The following is a 20,673-nucleotide window of genomic DNA, read 5'->3' on the forward strand; positions in this document are numbered from 1 at the left end:
TTTTTTTTTTTTTTTATTGAAAAGGAAGCTAAATGGCTATAATAATAATAACAATAATAAAGCATAGCATCTCCCTCCGAGCAATACTGGGGATTTTTACAAATAAGTCATTCATTATCTGAGGAGGAAGTAGTTAAACAAGTACAATGTTTTCAGTTCAACATTGAATTTTTAAAAATATTTATTAGAGTTTCTTGTTTTACTGGAAGGGCTGATTATTTAGTTTATCTTATTGCATCTCATATCACTTAAAATGTCCTTGAGCAAAATTGTACAACATGGATACTAGGGGACAGATGCGGCATGCAAAATAGCATTTAATGGATTTAGTGCTGGGAGAATATGACAATTATTACAGAAAAAAACCATAGAAATCCAAATCTGAAGATTGTAGCTCTGCATCAAGAATGTCATTTTTTTTCTCCATCTGTGCTTTCAATTTCGTAGGATTGGTTGACCTGTTAATTAAATACTGGATGTATGTAGCCTAATGACTTTAGCCTTGGCGAGCTGTAGTTCCTCCCAGGAAGGAATGTATATGTTATAGACGTACATCCTGAAAACTAATATTTCTCAAGTGACCTGTTGATGATGCTCACCAGGGTGCAGAGCCAGTGAAATAGAAAACCCACGTCTAGGAAGTCAGCATATGGGTAGAGGATAACATATCCTCATTAATAAAGAGGACATTAGGAAACACATGCAGATGTCATATCAGATGTCTATATGCAAAGACTAGCTGTTTTGTTGATTTCCTAGACTTGGGTAAGGAGCTTACCTTAGGTTCTTCAGGGCTAACTGCAGATTCTTGATATAAAGCCCAATTTAAAATGATGAAAATAACTTATTGAGGGGACAGATTGGGACAGCAAGCCATCACTCTTCTGACCATACACACCCACCTGGTTTGGAGATTCTACCAACAACATACCTGATTTTCAAAGGAACACAACAGTGGTACAACCTGTGGCCATGTTTTTGCTGTATAGGGAAGACAGTCCGAACAGGAATCTCAATCCCTAGTACAAAATGATCCCCTTGAAAACAAATATAACTGATGAGTCACTATGTCTAGCTGTAGATGACCTGAATATTTTCCACAGTATGTGTTAGAGTTGAAGAAACTCTGGAAAATTTCTTCAGGCAGTAGCACAATTGAAGCTGACTCTAGGTAGAAACCTTCACGCTATTATCTGTGTGATAATGTTGACACTGAGAGAATTAGTGTAGTATACGAAGATGTATTTTCTAGTCATTTGGATTGTGGAGAAGCTAAGGGGATTCACTGTCCATTCTCCCTTCCTTACAAAGTGGTAACCTCATCAGACTTTCAGAAAACTGAGACATGTCTTCATAAAGATGGAACAGAAGGGGATTTGGAAAGTCCGTAATGTGAGTTTGATTCACCCTTAGTCACAGTGTGGCAGGAAGGCAGAGGTCTGTACAATTCTACGGATTAAAAATAGCTGAACATATCAGTTGCTTGGCAACACTTAATGGATTTGTGTGATGAAGGTAAAATTGTATTAGCTATATAGTTATTAGTTGTAATTAATTTGTTTATTAAACTTTTGGTCTATGTGAATATAAGATTTATACAACATTTACAGTCCTATTTAGTTGACATACATATCAAAGTGATGCTACATTCACAAACATATTAATATGTAATTAATAAAACATAAAAATGTATTCTCGGTAATATTCATCTTACTATTAACAGTGTTCTGTGTACAAGAAACATTTTGTTTTGGATTCAATAATATGTTTACACACATAAATTTGGCCCATGAACATTACAAGTTGCCATTACAAGATGCTTTCAGAAGAGGAGGAACTGAGGATGTATTGACTGTTCATTTGAAGGCAGCTTTCGCTCATCTGTCCTTTTGAGGAACAACTCAAATGGAAGTAATCGAAACCTTATTTTGACAGAATTTGGCAGCATTGGAATAAGTCAGAGAATCAGTTCTAAGATAACAAGATAGCTCTAAGATAGTTGTCATTAATAATGTCCTTACATTACACCACACCAACCACATAATTAAGTCAGGATTAATTCAATGTCCAGGTTATGAAGTTCTGAATAATCAGTGCCTGTAATACCAGGTTGATCTGGACATATGGCAGCAGTCACACAGGGGTGTTATTCTATCATACATACAAGCAAAGCCAAGGTTGAACTTTTATACGTTTTGTTCAAATGCAAATAACTGAATTGTGTTCCTTGCCTTTAAAAACAAAAAAGAGAAATTCTTGCTCAAGTTTAATTTAAACAATAAACAATAATTTGTTGATTTTATTGATGTGACAGAAATAATTTTGTCTGGTAAGAGTTTCTTGGAATTGCTTGTTTCTTAGGAATAATTCTTACTTTCTGACCATCAGATATACTAAATAATGATTGTTTTGAAAGGGCGTTTGATGCATTGAACCTTATAGTTAGGGAGTAATACTGACCATGCCAATGCAGACTATGGCTCTGAGTCAGCAGGGTGATGTACAGTTGAATGAAGTGTCACTGCGAGGCTTTCATTCCGCAGGGTGCTCCTTGTTCATTGCTCCATAGGCCCTCTGGCAACCTGGGTCCTGCGATGTGCCTGCCCCAACTGCAGCTGGAGGCTTTCAGTTCGAAAGAGAAGCAGTGGCTGCCTGCACTTACTTTAGAGAATCCACTGCTAATGTGTGGCCCTCCTGCATTGACACAGGATGTTGAGAAGTTGTAGACACGGTTGTGATTGGACATTGAAACTTGGGGAAAAGAACAAACTAAAATGAAAAGGACTGTTCGTTCATGTAACTGCGTTAAAGTGCCAGATCACCTCATGCATTCTTTTAATGCGCTAGCTCCTCTCACTCTTTATCCTTAAAGAGTGTAACAGTTAATCTTCTGTAAATGCAGTGCTCAGTTCTGTCTGTGACGGGACTTCACATTGCATTCAGGAATCTAATCAAATCGTTGAATAGGCTGCTTCTTCATAACATTCATTAGCATCTTCTACAAACAGTGCATAGAGCTGGTCACCATATGACCTGAGTTGCCCTGTCAAGTGTGACCCAGTTTTGTCTGGTAAATTTATGTTTATTGACCTGTTATGCACCCCCTTGTTTTCCAGGAGTTCAGCTTGATATCATTTTAAGAGGTTCATTAATCATTTCCCAGTTTTTCCAAATATTTTACTTAATTGTGTTTTTCCTGGGTTTTGATTCTGGAAAATGTCCATTGTGAAGCTGTTTTGAGTGCTTTGACATTGTACTTGTAAAAAGCAGAAACATTGCGACACAACTGAGGCGATACTCAGCATGTGAGATGATCCTGAAATGTACAAACTGCCTTAGTGGAAATAACAACCGAAAATGTAAAGTGACAAGAAAATGTATGTCAAGACTGATGAACGCAGGTCTAAATGAGAGCTGGGGGCTATTGCATAGATGTAAACACAACAGAAACAGGAATTGTTTATGGCCTCATTGAACTGTGACTGGCTAATCCGACTGGTCAATATGACGCACTGTCGCCACGTCTTTGCACAAGGTGCAAAGATTCCAGCATTTTTACGCCTCTTCACATCAAATGAAAGGCTGCATGCTTAACACTTACAAGGATGTTTACTAGGATTAGCTACTAAAATAAACTAGTAAAACGAATATGCTGAAAATTTAATGTAATGCCCATTTTCCATTCATAGAGTGTGTGCCGGAACTTCAGTGAGACTGTTATACATGACATGGTACACATACTTTATTCACTTTTAAACGCTATTTTCACCCCATTCGAAATGCCAATCAAAATCATTCCTTTTGGCTCTGTCATTCTTTATTGTAATATTCCTGGGGAAACTACAGTATCCAAGAAAAAGAGCTGTCATGGCCAAAAGGAATTCTTTATGTCCATTGCAAAGTTAAGCCAATTTTCTGGAATTCAGATATGCAGTTATTTAAGATTATTATTTTAGCCAATAACAAGACATCTTCAAGGGCATTTAGGGAAATGTTAACATGTAGAATATACATAAAAATTCAGGGAGTGAAAAATCTGTGAGGCTATTGTTATTGTTTTTACAGTTACTAAAGTCCATAGCCTGTATGCCTGTGGGGGATATTATAGTGACACTGTCTGTGTATTGGGTCCTCATTATTACTGAATTTGAGCCTTGTATTGAAACTGTCAAGAATATCACTTTCATTCAACAATTCATATCTTCAGTGATATTCATGTCATTTTACCACATCATGTTGCCTTGATATGCTTCAGGCTGTGACGGCAGAACATGTCAAAAAGAAGCAAGAAACCTATGGGAGCACAGAGAAATAAGCTCATAGACTCCTCCAAAACCACTGATGGTAACTCCTTTGGATGTTGCTAAAAATGCAGAGTGATGACATCTACAATAAGATCACTTTTCCTTCTAGTTTGCATGATCATTTGAACTGAAAAAAAAGTTTTGTTCAGGTTGTTTGGAGCTGTATGTCAACCCTTCATAATGATGAAATCATACACGGGGCTGTATTTTCTGGATTATTTTTCTCAGTTTCACAGAGTGCGTGGGCACAGGCACATCTAGTACCTGGACCACTACAACTGTAAAATCTTGCAAAATACGACTTTTGAATCTCATAAATATGAGATTAATCTTGCATTTAAAAACTTGTATTTCCTTGCTTAAAATCTCGGATATTGTGGGAAAAATATAATGTTCTGGCCCTATCCGTCTTGCATAGGAAACAGAGCCAAAATAAAATCCTATTGCATTGTGGTCTGTAAGTAGCTACAATACACATAAATAAATACATTAATTGCAAAAGGAATTCAGGTTCAGTTTTGGTATTTTCCTGATTTGAAAGAAGGCAAACCTAAAAAAATAATAATTTGAAAAAATGCCAGAGTGTTGAAGTACACTTTGCTTGTTGTCCAAAAAATTGGTGACCATGAATATGAACTTTTGTTATTTTTGTTATTAGATAAAATAAATTATTTGGCAACTCTGCTTGTACATACATTCTTAGTAATATAGTATGATGACAGAAACTACAGGATTGTGAACAATGCCATATAAGAGCTTGTAAAATCATAATAAGGATACTGTGGTACATGTGGTGTTTTTGAAAGGATCAGCTTAGAAATACACTACGAGTCACTTGTAGTTTGCTTCCATTTGTGGCTTTATTTGAAAAAGAAGCCATCTAAACACAATTAAACAATACTTTTCTCATAGCAGAGGAGCCACCATTGCCTCTCTAAGTAGGACACCACCCTTAACCTTCCCTGTTCTGAAAGGGAGACTTTACAGCCCCTCAGGCTACAAAAAAAACCTCAAGCTGCACCCTTACAATGGCAAGATGAGTCACGCAAGGGTACGTTCTTTTAAAGCTAATACACCTCCTGTGAATCCAACTATGACAAGGGAGAGAGCAAGAGGGAAAAAGGCAAAACAGTACAATGCTTCACCTTCACGCCGGTAATTACAATATTGACAACCAAATATGGTTGGATATAGGTCTTGCAGCTGAAGACATGAGTCACGCTCCACTCCCTGTCTCCTGCGAGGCAGGTTATCTGCCTGCAGCAAGCCGCCACGCGCCTCATGCACCTGATTGTCTCATCACCGCATTCCAGGCAACAAAGGCGGACGTGCCGGGACAGGGCGCCCAGACACTGATACACTTGTTCTGTGGCCGCAGGTGTAGCTGCCTTCTGTTTCGTGTGCTCCTTGGGTGTTGCCGTTCATGAGGAACATTCTTAAACTTAGGCTAGCCTCCTTCTGCTTCGTCCTCTCCTCCTCTTTATATTTTTCTTCCAGGTAGTTTGATTTATATTTCTGATGAAAACAAGTAACAATATACAACCATGCCACAGCCCATAGATTCAGGTGCCAGTGTGTATGTGCTTGGGAGACTGAAAAAGGGGAGTAGTGAATAAATAATTTACAAAATAACTATCAATTTGCAAAACTGGTGACAGCACAGAAATAGAACATAAATGAACAAATAAAATGTTAAATGTTAAATAAAATAAACCAACAAATAAAACGTCTCAACAAAAAATGTACCAGAAGATTAATAAATAAATAATGAATAAAATAATTATCTTACATAGGCTATTTCTTGTCTTATATGATTAAAACAATTTTAAGTAGAGAACATGTTTCAAAAGATAAAAGCATAAAATGTATGGTTGGATTTCATTCTCTTATTCATTTGACTTTCATAGTTTTACCCAGTTTGGAAAATGAAGGGAGAGAAATCTGTAGTGACATTGTAAAACCACAGGACGAATTCCCTTTTACTGCATGTATATCAAACAAGAAAGAGAATAAAGAAGTCTGCCTAATGTTTTGTGGGTGGCATTACATGTTAATGGTTAATGGTTAATGGACTGCATTTATATAGCGCTTTTATCTAAAGCGCTTTACAATTGATGCCTCTCGTTCACCAGAGCAGTTAGGGGTTAGGTGTCTTGCTCAGGGACACTTCGACACGCCCGGGGCGGGGATCGAACCGACAACCCTCCGACTGCCAGATAACCGCTCTTATCTCCTGAGCTATGTCGCCACATGTCTGATGTGGGGACATTGGACAACAACAACAACAATAATAATTATCATTATTATAATTATTTGTATTAGTATTAGTAGTAGTAGTATTATAAAGAAGAATAATTAATCAATAACCACAATCATAATCATAAACCTCATCACCACTGCCACATTAATTCTGAAAGTCCAATGCATCAAAACATTCTTATTAAATAGGAAAGCTTTTGAATTTTCTCATTTTGCCAACAAATATGTGTGTAATCTCTTTGTACTTATTGATCAATCCAATTTGTCCATCTGTTTACATTGTTCAAACCTGAAGTGTGGCAGGCAAACTCTTGTCAGCATAATAAACAATCCGACTGAACACTGTAAACAACAATTATGTTCACAAAGTCAAAAGGAAATAATGTCAGGGGGAAAAAAATCAGAAGGTTTGAATGTTTTTTAAATACTACCTTATTTTGTTGGTACACAAATCACCTTTTAATATATATATATATATATATATAAATGTTTTTGCTTATGCATATTATACACAATGCAATAAAAAGCAAACTGCCAATGCATATATAGAACAAGTTCTACTCTCTCATCACATTAAAACTTTGGATAGGTCAACACCTATTTTAGGCCACATTCCCACATAAACAGTGCAATTTGGAACAGCCTAAGATTGAAAACTTAGGCTGGTCCATTTTCTCCCTGTTTTGGTTCCCCAGATCATTACTGCTAAATGTAACCCAGTATGAATGTTCACAAATTCAATTACATGATAATTACATCAAAATACAATTATGAATTACTGTAACATCAACAGATTAGCATATTTTCAACCTCATTTCAGCTGTCCTAATGGCTTCCTGCCTCCTTGAAATGCTTGGGACAGCCCACAGTAGGAAGAGCTCCAGATCCCATCCAAAATGACCCACAGCAGTCAGACAGATGAGGTCTTGCAAAGTCCCAGGGTTTCACATGACTGCATTACATTACATTACATGACATTTATTTGGCAGAAGCTTTTATTCAAAGCGACGTACAAAAAGTGCATTTCATGGTCATAGACAACTACTAAACACAGGTTCAATAAGATACAATATTGATTTTGTACAGCTATTTCTAGCCAAGAACACAGTTTAGTTCACACAGTGAACACTATTCTGACCTAACCTCTGCAAAGCCAACTAGGCAGAAGAATAAGCTGAATGATCTTTTATACAGTATTAGGACAAATACAAATTACCAAAAAGTTCTGGGATGGGGCAAGAAGAGAGGGACATTGTACTTGTAAAAAGCAGAAACATTGCGGAGAGGGACAGGGAGTTCGTTCCACCACTGGGGAGCTAGGGTGGAGAAGCTCTGTGATCTCTTTGGTCAGGTGGGAGGGGTTACAAGGTGCCCTGCTGCCGCAGAGCGGAGTGGTCGAGCAGGCACATAGGATCGAATCATGTCCTGCCAGTAGATGGGGGCTGTCCTGTTGGCTGTGTAGGCAAGGGTCTGGCTTATGTTTTGGTCCCAATGGTTCACATGAAGGCAGAATCGTGATGATGAGAACTGGCCATTCAGCGAATCTAGGCTCATAATTTTTCCTGTTGTTTGGAGAACATGCAGCACTGTGTTACAGTAAGCCTCCTCCAAGGGACACTTCTCAACTGTGCTGACCATCGCATAAGAAAAATCCCCTCCTCATCATCAGATTATGTCCTTACACTTTCCTTCATCATGGTGAGGTCATATCCTGTTAGCTGCTACCTCTGCAATGCAATAGCTTTATACATATTCTAATGAGGAAATATTAGGTTAAAATTGTGTAATTATAAAAACAGTACTCAATAGAGTTATTTTTATTTTTTCACGAAATGTACATTGTTCAGTTGTTAATGGTCCTAAAAACATCTTTCAGGTTTATATGAAATAGGCTAACCTGGATTTATTATTGAATGTTACAATTTACTGTGGTTGTGAAATTTTAAAAAATCAAAAATGGGATTCCTGATAAAGTGCTCAAGAGTTTCTCCATGAATTAACCCTGGAAACATGTTTTGTTTTTGATCTACACAATTTTTATCAATTAGCAAATGGATATCTATTTGCTGCATTCCAAACCACTCCCTCTTGTCCATAGTGACAAAAATCTCTGACCCCTCAGCAAGGGAAAATGAAGACATTCTGAACTGAAAGTGAGGGAAGGGTTTGGAATGCACCTTAGTCTCTAAGAGTCATGTCCAACTGAAGACTTACTCTTAGTTCAACTTTTCAGAGTTCATTATTTTAATGCAAATTTTTTTATTTTATTTTTGTGCAAAGGGGCCCAGGAAGTAAGAAACACACATGAAGCTATACATTAAAAAATGTCTCAACAACATTTTTATAAAGAAACTAAAAATGTGTCTTAACAACATTCTAATTTCAAAATTGAATGTACAGTATGAAAAATTGAATAGTTGAATAGTTCTTGGGAGACATTGGTCATTTATACAAACCATGAAAGAGAGCAATTATATGAAGGAACATTTAAAAATTGGACTATTCCTTCTTTATGGTGTGCACGTGTAGCGGGTGTAGCTTGATTGGTTTGCTAATGAAGCACAGTAAAAGTGCAGTAAAGTGAGGGTGATGACAAGTGGGAGGCCGTGTTCAAATCCCACCTCGGACTTAAGCAAATCTCCAACTCGTTTGTTACAAACGCATCTGAGCTTGTACCACCTAGTCTCAGTTAACACACTCTAGATAACCAGACTTCCACCTATTCACAAATGGCAAAATGAAAGTGGCTGTTGTTGCTTCAAGTTTTATCCCAGAGCAGGTTCCTGCCCCTTCCAACAAAAGAAGTGTCAGGAAAGGATCAAATTACCCCTTTTATATCAAAGATTGCTGACAATGGGATATTCCAAAGAACAAAAAGCAGTGCTGATGAGTTAGGGGACTGAGGAGTTTTCAGTAAATGAGAATAGAGTGCACGCTTGGACCTGTTCTGGCATCAAGTTATTTCTGATTGACACAGGCACTTGCCTGTGGCAGGTGCAGAAAGCAGGCAGGACGCTGAATGCTTCTGATGAGTACCCAACCTGCTGAATTGTCAGGACAAGTTTGAGGTTCACTAACCACTCAATTCAAAAATACTTTAGCTGCAGTTTATTGTGTGCTGCAAGACTGCACCTCTACAAGCCTTGTCAAGCTTGGCAAGCTGATTTGTGGAAAACAAAACCTGTAAACAGGCTTCCAAAACACACAATTCCAAAACTCTCCCTTTAATTCAAGAACTTGAAAGGAATAACATACCAGGTGTGATATATTTATCAACAAGACAAGCAAATGCCAAAAGGTTTAAAGTATAATGTATAATTTAGGTGAATGACTATGAGGAGGTATTTGTCAATTACATAAAAAGGAATTGAATATTAAATATTAAAAGAATTCTAAAGTCCATTCTACATGATGGACATAAACAGACTTATATTTTTGGGCATTCATTTGTCATGTCTGTGGTTTATTTTAAAGTCCCCTTTTCTTCCAATGCTATATTTTTGTCCTCGTCTATCAACAAACAGATTTTCTTTGCCCTGAAGGTATTCTTTTTACATTCGCAGGGCACTCATGTCGAACGTACTTGAGCCATCAACAAAATAGGAAGCATTACTTTACCTACATATATGTCTCATTCACACATGAAACTTTAAAGTATCCCACTCATATGGGACATTAACAATATGATCTACTTGTTCATTTAGCTCCAAAGAAGTACAAGAGCATAATGATACAGTGTAATTTTATTGGTGATAACTCTACGAATATGTATTACTGTTGTCGCCAAATACACTTAGCAGGTATATAATGCTAAAATAAAGCCATGGTTATTGCAGTTTGTAAAAAATATGGCCCCCTCTGTAGTCATATCAGAATGGCACCTGTAGCTGCTGACATAGCTTGTAAACCCCAAAGCTATGTAAACAAGCATGTCTGGTCGTGTAGGGAGAGATTCCTGTAATCGCAGTCAGACAATAGTGATCTGCGTGGAAGCCAGTGAGACAAAGATTGAGTAAAAATTTAAATAGGAAGTGCGTACGCGAGGTTCCATTTTAAGAACCCAGAGCCCCAAAGATGCCTTGAATGACCCCGTGATGAACACCTAATATAGCCTTCCACATAGTCACTCATAAACAGAAGGACAAAAAATGTCTCCAAATTTGACAATTAGTAAATGCAGAAATATGTAAATTGTGTAAGCATCTATGATGATTTATGTATCTGCATTATATATCTATCCATATTGTATACTGTTCAAAATATTGAATAATAACAACAGTGTCCATTATTTGTATATTTTTAAACATGAAGCACAAAGTATTTTCCAATGAGAAAATAAAGAGAAAAATAATACTGACTTGTTAACTTTCAAAAAGCAGTTCCAGAGTTTAGGGGCCTGTAGCAAAAACACACCATAAAATGAAATTAAATCATTTTTTTAATAGGGTGGCATAATATGGCGCACAATATTGTACAATAGCATGTGCCAAAGCTCATAATATGGCCAGAGTAGTGCCCCTAAAATGGCATCTGCTGTGAATGAAAAAAATGAAAGTAAGTTTTCTCATAAACATAAGCTCAGTTAAAATAAAATATGCGCTGCTCATGAGAAGCTATTTTGATTTTGTTTTTATTCTTATTCCTTGAAAACCTTGGGAAACAGAGTAGGTTATGCTGTCTCTCCTTTTTGTTATAAGAAGTATTTCAGCAGCCTTTTTAACTGGCTGTATTCAGCTGCTGCCAGTATTATTTGCCAAAGACTGAGACAGTGGTGAAAACCTATGGCCTAGATCAGGACCGTACATATACCAGTTGGAGACAGAAGTAGGAGAAGGAGGGTTTTGGTCATCAGGGTATTCCTCTTCACCACTCAACAGAGATTTCTCTGGTTCAGTGTGGGCCTGAGATTTGCTTGTCAATTGTACAGCTGTGACCGCTCAATTGGTGGACTTTAAAATGGAAATTTTAATATGTTATTTTTAATAATCTGTTAATTAAAAATAATTATTTACAGACAATTATTGCTCTTTGTGTGTATGAATAAAATGTTTGTGAATTATGTGACCAGTTTAAACTGGCCCCTCCCAGAGAGATCTACAGAGAACTATTCAGACAAAAAAACTGTCAGCTGGATAGATGTTGAATCAGCCTATTGAGTAACCAGTACAGCTCAGCTGAGTCAATCAGTTAAAAATGGAGTGATAAATTATATCAAAGACTCTCAGAACTAATTTACAAGTAGTGTCCCCAAAAAGTACAAATACTAATATGAAGTGGCTTAATAAGGTGTGGCATCACTGTCCACTGTGGCCATTCTATCGCAACAAATTCAATCAACAGCATGTTGACGGGGAAGAAAAGTTTTAGATAATGTTTGGCCATCTCCCATAAATGCTTCAAACTGCGCCATGAAAACCCATACCATTACTGAACCCCTCAGTGTTGGAACCAAACATTCAGGCCTGTAGCCTAGGCTTCTATAGCTGGATGCCACATTTTCACTCATCCATTTGTTGACAACATGTCGAAGGATGATTAATCTAACTATCATGTTTCTCCACTGCGCAGCTGTCTATTGCTTGTGCTGTCTGCACCACTGTACTCACAAATGTGCATTGCCAAGTGTAATGAGAGGGTTGTGTATTGCAGAATGAATATGGTATCCTGCCCTGTTGGCATAGCATTGGACTTGAATAAACTACATGCTCATGCCCCAAATTGAAATTTTCAGTCTGTTTAGGCATTGTATTTTATAAGTTAATCATGCAATTAAAAACATTTTATGACATTACTCATTAAACACAATAGGTGAATAATGAGAATACATGCCAGAGAAAAATGGATATATCACAAATGCTTTTTGGTGCAAGCAAAAAAATAATAATTTTGTACATTGGGTTATCGGGTGGGAAGTTGTCTCCATCCGACAAGCTGTGACATCACAATGAAGAATAGCATGCTCTTCAGGGTTCCAACAGAAGTCCTCTCAGTAGTCTAAGTAGTGAATAAACCCCCCATTTTGATGCAACAGCTGAAGGTTTTGAAGTGTTGTCCAATGGGTTTTGAGGCATTTGGCTGGATTTGAGCAGATAATTTGTTTCTATACACTTCAGAATTCATCCTGCTGCTGCTGTCAAACGTCACATCATCAATACAGACAAGTGAGCCAGCTCCAGTGGCTGTACATGCCTAAGCCATAACACTATCTCCACCATGTTTCACAGAGGAGGCGGTATGCTTTGAATCATTACCAGTTCCTTTCTTCCTCCACACTTTTTTTTCCATCACTGGAGTACAGGTTATTTCTCAACTCAACTGTCCATAAGACTTTGTTCCAGAACTCTACTGTTTTTTAAAGTACTTTTTTGCAAGCTCTAACTTGGCCATTCTGTTCTTGAGGCTTGCCAGTGGTTTATATCTTGCAGCGAAGCCTCTGAGGTTATCAACCCTAGACCTTTGGTTAGCTTTCTTGATCATGAATAATGATGCAACAGCACATAGCTGGCCAAGAAAAAGCTGAGCAGCCAATTGTCCGATTACATGAGGTGCCCTAAAATGTGGGGGGGCGGGTGCACTTTTAAAGGGCTCTAATTCCTACATGGACCGTCCGATTTGGTTATAAACACCCTAAAATTGAAGCTGACAATCTGCACTTTAACATTATATTCATGGTTACATTTCAAAGCCAATGTACTGGAGTACAGAGCAAAAATTACAACAAATGTGTCCCTGTCCAAATACTTATATGGACTGCTCTGTACATGTAAATACAATGAGACTACAGAATCGGTGTTAATGTTGTGTATAGTTCAAATAATAAATAGTTGTGACTTTTGTCAAACTTTGCCCTGTATGACCACGTCTGGCAAAGGCAGCAGTGCTGGAATACTGTGTGCTTAGTGTTATTACTGCCTTAAAATGAAATAAATCCTTTTAATGTATACTTCTCCGAGCTGTTCTGCCCTTGTTCTCATGTTTCTACATAATATATCTGGGGGAAAGGGCCAAGCACAGACCCCTCTGTGTGTTGGAACTCAAAGGAGGAAAAGTACAATATTTTTTAGGAATTTAGCCAAACGTGTGTGCTTGCGTGCGTGTGCATGTGTGTGTGTGCAAGTGTCTCTGTGTGTGTGTGCTGTATATAACTTACACAACATAAATATTGTATACTGTGTGCATGAATGTATGAAACTGATATTGATATGCATTGCAGATGTGCATTTGTATTTGTAATGAGGAATGTAACCAACTACTATAATATTCCTCTCTATGTAGTTGTTGACAGACTGGTCTTGCTAACACAGACTGATCACGTCCTGCATTGACATTCTCGGTCACCTGAGGAAGAGTTACATTATTATAGGCATTTTAGCAGACGCTCTTATCCAGAGCGACTTACACAACTTTTACTTAGCACTTTACATTGTATCCATTTTTTTATACAGCTGGATATATACTGAAGCAATGCAGGTTAAGTACCTTGCTCAAGGGTACAACGGCAGTGTCCTTACCCGGGATTCGAACCTGCGACCTTTCGGTTACAAGCGCAGTTCCTTACCCACTGCGCCACACTCCGTCCTCCGTTCTAACTAAGAGTTGTTCTTCTGTTTGCCTTACATATCACACTAATGCATGAGCATCACAGTCATCAAATGTTCACTTTTGACTAAAATTTCCGACCTTATTTACAGATGTCTTTCATATAGATATAAATGCAGATGTCACTTTAGTCACTGTTCCTATTGAAACACTATCCAGTTGAGCAATCATTGTGACTAAAGGTCCTGCCATCCGTGCCCCAATAATGAACCCTCTTGCAAAGTCACAAAGATCTTTTCCTCTTGCCACCTTGATCCAAAATTGAGTTCAACTGGGCCTTTTTATACATGCCACAGAGCATGATAGGATGTTAATTGCTTAATTGTATCATGCAGCACACCTGTATGGAAGCATCTGCATTCCTCATGTTTCTCCACTTATTTATTCAGGTCTTTCCTTTCACCCGTTTGTAGTGATATATATGGCTGTTAAAAGAAACTTTAATCATACATGTTCAATTCATTGTGTAATGTAGGCATGCTTACATCATGGATTTAAGGAATTGCATCTTATATATGTTTTATGCTTTTTTAAATCTTTTTTTTTTTGGGGGGGGGGGGGATTTTTGTGCACAATTGTAAAACATTAGCTTCAACAAGCTAGTGTGCTATCCACTCATATCTACTGAGAAAAGTGGTTTATAGTAGTGCCTAATTTGAATGAGGTATGCCAGACAGAGATACCACAGGACCTGATGTTAATCACTCTAACAGTGAAGTATTTAATACCATGACTGAATGCTGTATTTCAAAGCGCTCCTGTTCTTTTTCCAAGCTGAAAGTCACCAATCAACAATCAGATCCACATGACTTGTTTCAGCTTGTGTTCCAATGTTCTAAGACCTGAAAGACCTTGAAAACAAGCTGGTAGATTCCTCACTCTTAATCTGGCATAATTTAGAATTCAAATATAAAGTTAAGGAATCTACACAAAAATCTATCAGTTAACATGTACATACATCATCTTATGCATTTTATTATGACAAAACACATGTAGTTTCATTTGGAAGTATTTTCCATCATCAGTCCCTCTCAGATCTACCCAAAATGATATCAGCCTAGCAAAGCATCACAACTTACAAGGGTGAAGTTCAAAGCAAAAGTTAACATTATGATGTTTATTATATAGTCAAACCATGCTTGTAATATTCATATGTCATACACTGTTATTCACGCGGAATGGGGGTGCAAAAAACATTGTGCACATTTGTTCTGTTCAATTAATCAGATGTAACTTCACCTGAGAATTACCTCACATGAATGAGTTCCAACTTCACAAGTGCCCCACTCATGAGAAAAGGTGGGCCACATTTACCACAACAATGATCTGGCTTCAGAGCCTAACTGTGACTTCTGTGATTGCATTGGTGAAATGAATATGTGCAACAAGCCTTGAAGTTTAGTTTAATTATGATGTATTTTTGTGTTTTCAGAGGATTGAGTACTAACAATGTGGCAAAATCTTTGTTACAATGCACTCGTGTCAAATGTACTGTAAAGAATTTAGTAAAAGCAGACAGGTTAGACAGGTTAGTTCTTAACAGCTTGGAGTTAGAACGTAGCCTTCAGCAAAGTATTGTGTTAGAAAGATAGCCACGGGGAAAGAAGAAAAGGAGGATTATTTTGGCAAAAGAAGAATCTTTACCCTGTGGAGAAATGAAAAAGAACAGGAAGCAACTCTGTACAGTCCTGGAAAGGAGGGGCAAGAAAAAATGTTTCCTATGTGATAAAGGCAGAAAGGTGTAGTGAAAATGTATTTATTATTTACATTATTTTATTCACAACTATCAATTGTTCAAGCCGACCTTTAAACACTTTTAAGCCTATAGTCATAACATTTTGTAATGACTAGCTATTTATTTTTTAATGTTTTTTTTTTTTAAGTCTCTCAATGTATATTTGGTTGTGAGACTTACAACTGATGATGATGGTGTCCTCTTTCTCTCCCCAGCCACTTCTCTTAGGTCAAGACTTCCTTTGAGTTTCTCCAGATTCAGACATAAACCGTAATCTATTTACATGTATGGGCAGAAAAACTATGTACTGAGATATAAGATTGTTGTGATTATATTTGTGCAGGTATGAAGCACTGAGGTAATGACAACCTTTGCAAACTGCTTATTTAAATTTTGAATTCAAAAAGTATGTGTATATACACGATATGACATAAATATGTGGACACCCCTTGGTTTGGGGCTGTTTTTCATGGTTTGGGCTGGTTCCCTTAGTTCCAGTGAAGGCAAATCTTAATGCAACGACATGCTAGACAATTCTGTGCTTCCAACTTTGTGGCTACAGTTTGGGGAAGGCCCTTTCTTGTTTCAGCATGACGGGCACACAGCGAGTTCCATCACATTGTATTTGAAATAAAAACAATGAATGTGAAGTTAAAAGGCAGACTGTCAGCTTACATTTGAGGGTATCCTAACTTCCATATTGGGTGATCAGTATAGAAATTACAGCATTTTTTTATACATTGTCCCCCTGCATATATACACTGAATGTTGACTTGATTTTTATAGTTTTATATTTATTCATAGTGATGTGATGCAAGCAATAGGTACTCACATTGCCAATTACAGATAAAGGCATTCACTGATGTATGGATTATTATACAGATGTGTTTGGCAAACCGTGGCAACACACACACAAACACACACATGCGCACAACACGCACACACACACAAACACAAATGTGTGAATGTTTAGCCAGACCCCTGCAGGCCCTGTAGACAAAGTTCCCACCCTCCGTGCCCCATCAGTTTGCAGTGATGGGGTGTGACAGGAACATCCTAATCTTTCAGGGCTTGTTGTGAAATGCTCTGAATTTACTGAGATGCACTGATCTGGGGAAAGATTACATGGCCTGCAGGTTCTAAAGAGTGCAACTGTCACATCCCTTGCAAGGCTCAGACTCCGAGCCTGAAATTATCATGTCACCATTCTGCACACATCAGCAGGTTCCTTATTTGTTATAGGACGCTCTCTGCTGGGGAACAAAAACATGAACCAGTGGGGTTATGAGAATGGACCTTCCCTCTTCAAACTGCTCCAGGTAATCAGTCCACTATAGCTGTGACTCGCTCCACTGCATCATCATTACAAACTTACAAACACAGTGGTGTAAATGTCAAACAGTCCCATGCCAAGAGCGCAGAAACACATTTAGCAGATCTTTGTGATTAAATCAACAAATTTGATTTATTTTTATTTATTTATTTTTTTAATAGCTACTAAGGCAATCAGAGATTGGAGAGAGGACTTGATCAAATATGAAACAGACTTTTTGTAAATAAATTAGTCTGGCCTTGCCCTAAAAAGTGCCTCGCCCATATTTACATTATTAAAAATTGCTTTAAATATCCTTTAATCAATTCTTGTTTATCCAAAGGGCTGGTTAATTTTTATGCAGACCCGTCAAAAGGAGAAACCTGGGCAGATTGAGGTGAGCACCTTACTAGGAATGACTTCCATTGCTTCACCTACATAACTGTACGAGTCCATGCGTATAATAACACACTTCTAAGAGGATGGAAAGCCCTGCCCTCCCAGAAAATGAAAATCTCTGCATTCCTGAACACTGAGCTGCAAATCTTGGCGGCACCGCGAGCAAGTTAAAACACGCCGCTCCCCAATCGTTGCTTTTGTAAATACTTTTAGCAGACTTGTTGAGGTGCCATTATGCAGAGACTGGGTTGTATTTTGTTTCCTGAAGACTCCAATCACACCCTCACCAACCTGCCTGGACCCGGTCTGCGCAGAAGCACAGCACATGCTTCTGCATGCGCGCGGGGATGAAAAAGGAGACCAACAGTGCACCTGTTAAGTCTGTAAGCACTCCCTCTTTGACTGAAGCACAGCTGTATGAGGGCAGAGAGGCTTCACTGCTACCATCACATAACACTGGGTTGTCCCTTGTTCCTTAAAAATAATATTTACTCGGTGCTCCCTTCTTTTTAATGTTTCTTAATCTCAATAGGGTATGTAAAATTCACCTTCTATCTTAAGTAATATAAAGGCATTTAATAATGTTACAGTTTATGTTGAGAGTTGAACCAGATTTGAAGCACATTTTAAAAACTGGATATTGTGGCAAAAAGTTTACACATGCTGAATTCCATAAATTCTGGTCTGAACTGAAGCTGAAAAACTTTGGAGAATTAGTTTTTTCCAGATACATTTTGAAATATTGGTTTCTGGGGTATGTTTGATGTCATCAAACTCAAAGTCCTCTGCTGTAAGCCTCTTCCCCTGCATTTATGCTCTTTAAGCAATAGCAGCCTTTGGAAAATACACAGCAAAGAATGTGTGGAATTGCAAAAGTGTTCATTTTCAGTGTAACATGACACTACTGCACATTCATCGGGTGTTGCGTAAAACTAGAGTGGCCCATTTTGTTTTTGAATGAAATCCCAGGGCAGCTTATTTCTTTTTGGCTTAACATGAAAACCCACTGGTCATCATTTCAGGTTTACAATATATTATCTTAGCCATTTTACCCAGATAAATTATTGCCACAATCTCTATTTTCGTTTCTATCATCAGTTCTTACGAAATCTAGTGAACTACAATTTATAATTCTGTATTATCCTCATATTTTCTATCTTTTCCTATTAAGGAAAAAACATTATGATTGTACTGAGAGTAGATATACCGGTAAGCTGTTATAGCACTTATATTCAAAGACAATGGCCTATTATTTTACATTATCCACATTAGTTACATGGTGTGGATAAAGATGAATATGAACATTTGCATGTCAAACTAGCTCAAAAGTCAATTTCTAATTTAAACATCCAGACAAAATCATTTAGAAATGAAATGCCAGAAATGTGGACATCAGATATAGATAAATTTGGATGTAAACAAGTAAGTATTCTGGTTGTATTAGCACCATTCCCATTGATGTTCAAACAATTTATTTTTTAAAGAATGCCAACTGGGGCCATGACTATTTCAGCTTTAATGTGGACTTCAAGACAGTTGAATGACATCCAAATTTTAATTTGTATTTTTTTAATTATTTATTTATTTAATTTAATTATTTAATTTTTGTTGATTATTACCATACACTTGCGTTGAAAGAAAATACTTGGATAATGACGAGCTCTTATTAGCTTAACTTTTTCAATATTAAATTACAAAACAAAAGCCTTCCTTATCTGTCTCTAAACCAGAGAGCCTCAGAAATGTAAACTTCTTTATGAAAATGAAGTCACACACTAGAGAATAAACATACTGTAGGTCTATTTTTAACATTTTCTTATGAGAGTTAGGCCTGAGCTGTCAAATCCTCCCAAACTGGAATCAATTACAGACAGGAAAGACATTACAGCATTTCTTAACATTGAGTTTCACCTTTCACCTCTTTTCAGCCAGCTCTTGGTGGAAAGGCTGCCTCTGGCAGGCCATGCAGGTCTGTGGAGGGAGAGAGAGAGATCAGGGTGACACAAACCCACTTCTGGAGGACAAAGTGTTGTTGTTGCCAGTATTTTTGCTGTTTTATAGACTTCAGAAATAGAATTACTGCATTATTCACTGTATTTTGTACATCTCATAGTGAACATGGTTGGTTCAAAAGGATAGCGTAAATCTGTTTTTTGGGGTTTTTTTTCAGTGTAGGCCATGGCTCATATTTCTTGTAAAGGTTTTTTGATTTTTGAGTAATGGTGAAATTCTGCCTGAAACTATTTTCAGACTCAAGGTAATGAGGGCAGTAGTCTGGCATTTTCACAGGTCGGAAACTAGTGAATTTAAAATGCTGTGCGGCCAAAACAAATTCATTTATTTAGCAGTACGATGAAGGTGTGTTCGAGTTACCATGAGTTCATGGTCAGAACCCTTAGCTAGACCATGTAATTGTGAGTTATTCTCATTCACCACAAAAAGGATGAAAAAAGAAAAGAACATTTTGGCTCAAAGTTTCCCTTTTAAAAAAGAGCCTTTTTTGATGGAGTGTTGGAAGAGACGGGAGTCAGGCAGACTGTCCCTGACACAGGAAGTAGATAACACCTGTCAGTAGAATTTAAACCACCTGCTTCCTCAAGGGAGCCTGTAGCCAGCTGGCTTGGGGGGAAAAAAACTGCTTCATCCTTTTGCGAGAAGAAAAAAAGCTTAATTCAACCCAGTACTTTTGCAGTTGGACAGAAGAAGTTGCTTCATGTGGGGAATTCCCCCAGCATAAGGACTGTGTGGAGAGACCACCTGATAATATAATTATTTATCCTAATGTAAGTGGTTCTGAACATTCCCCAGGCTTAAGAAAATCACATCTAGCCAAATTCTGGTTTAATTGCCCTTTCAGTGGTAGTCAGCTGCCTTACATCAGTCTGTGAATAGTTCCTTTAACTAGGACAAAACAGAAGACGCAAGCAAAATACAACTGTAAAAGAAGGGGTTGACCTCTATAAAATATCATCTTAAAATATATAACTTGAAATATGTTAGAAGCTGTTTCACCACTCGTGAACCTGGCAGTGCCAAATGTCAAAATACAATTGGTCAACCACTCT

Source organism: Anguilla anguilla, chromosome 8 (assembly GCF_013347855.1).
Source record: "Anguilla anguilla isolate fAngAng1 chromosome 8, fAngAng1.pri, whole genome shotgun sequence".
Classification (NCBI taxonomy): Eukaryota; Metazoa; Chordata; class Actinopteri; order Anguilliformes; family Anguillidae; genus Anguilla; species Anguilla anguilla.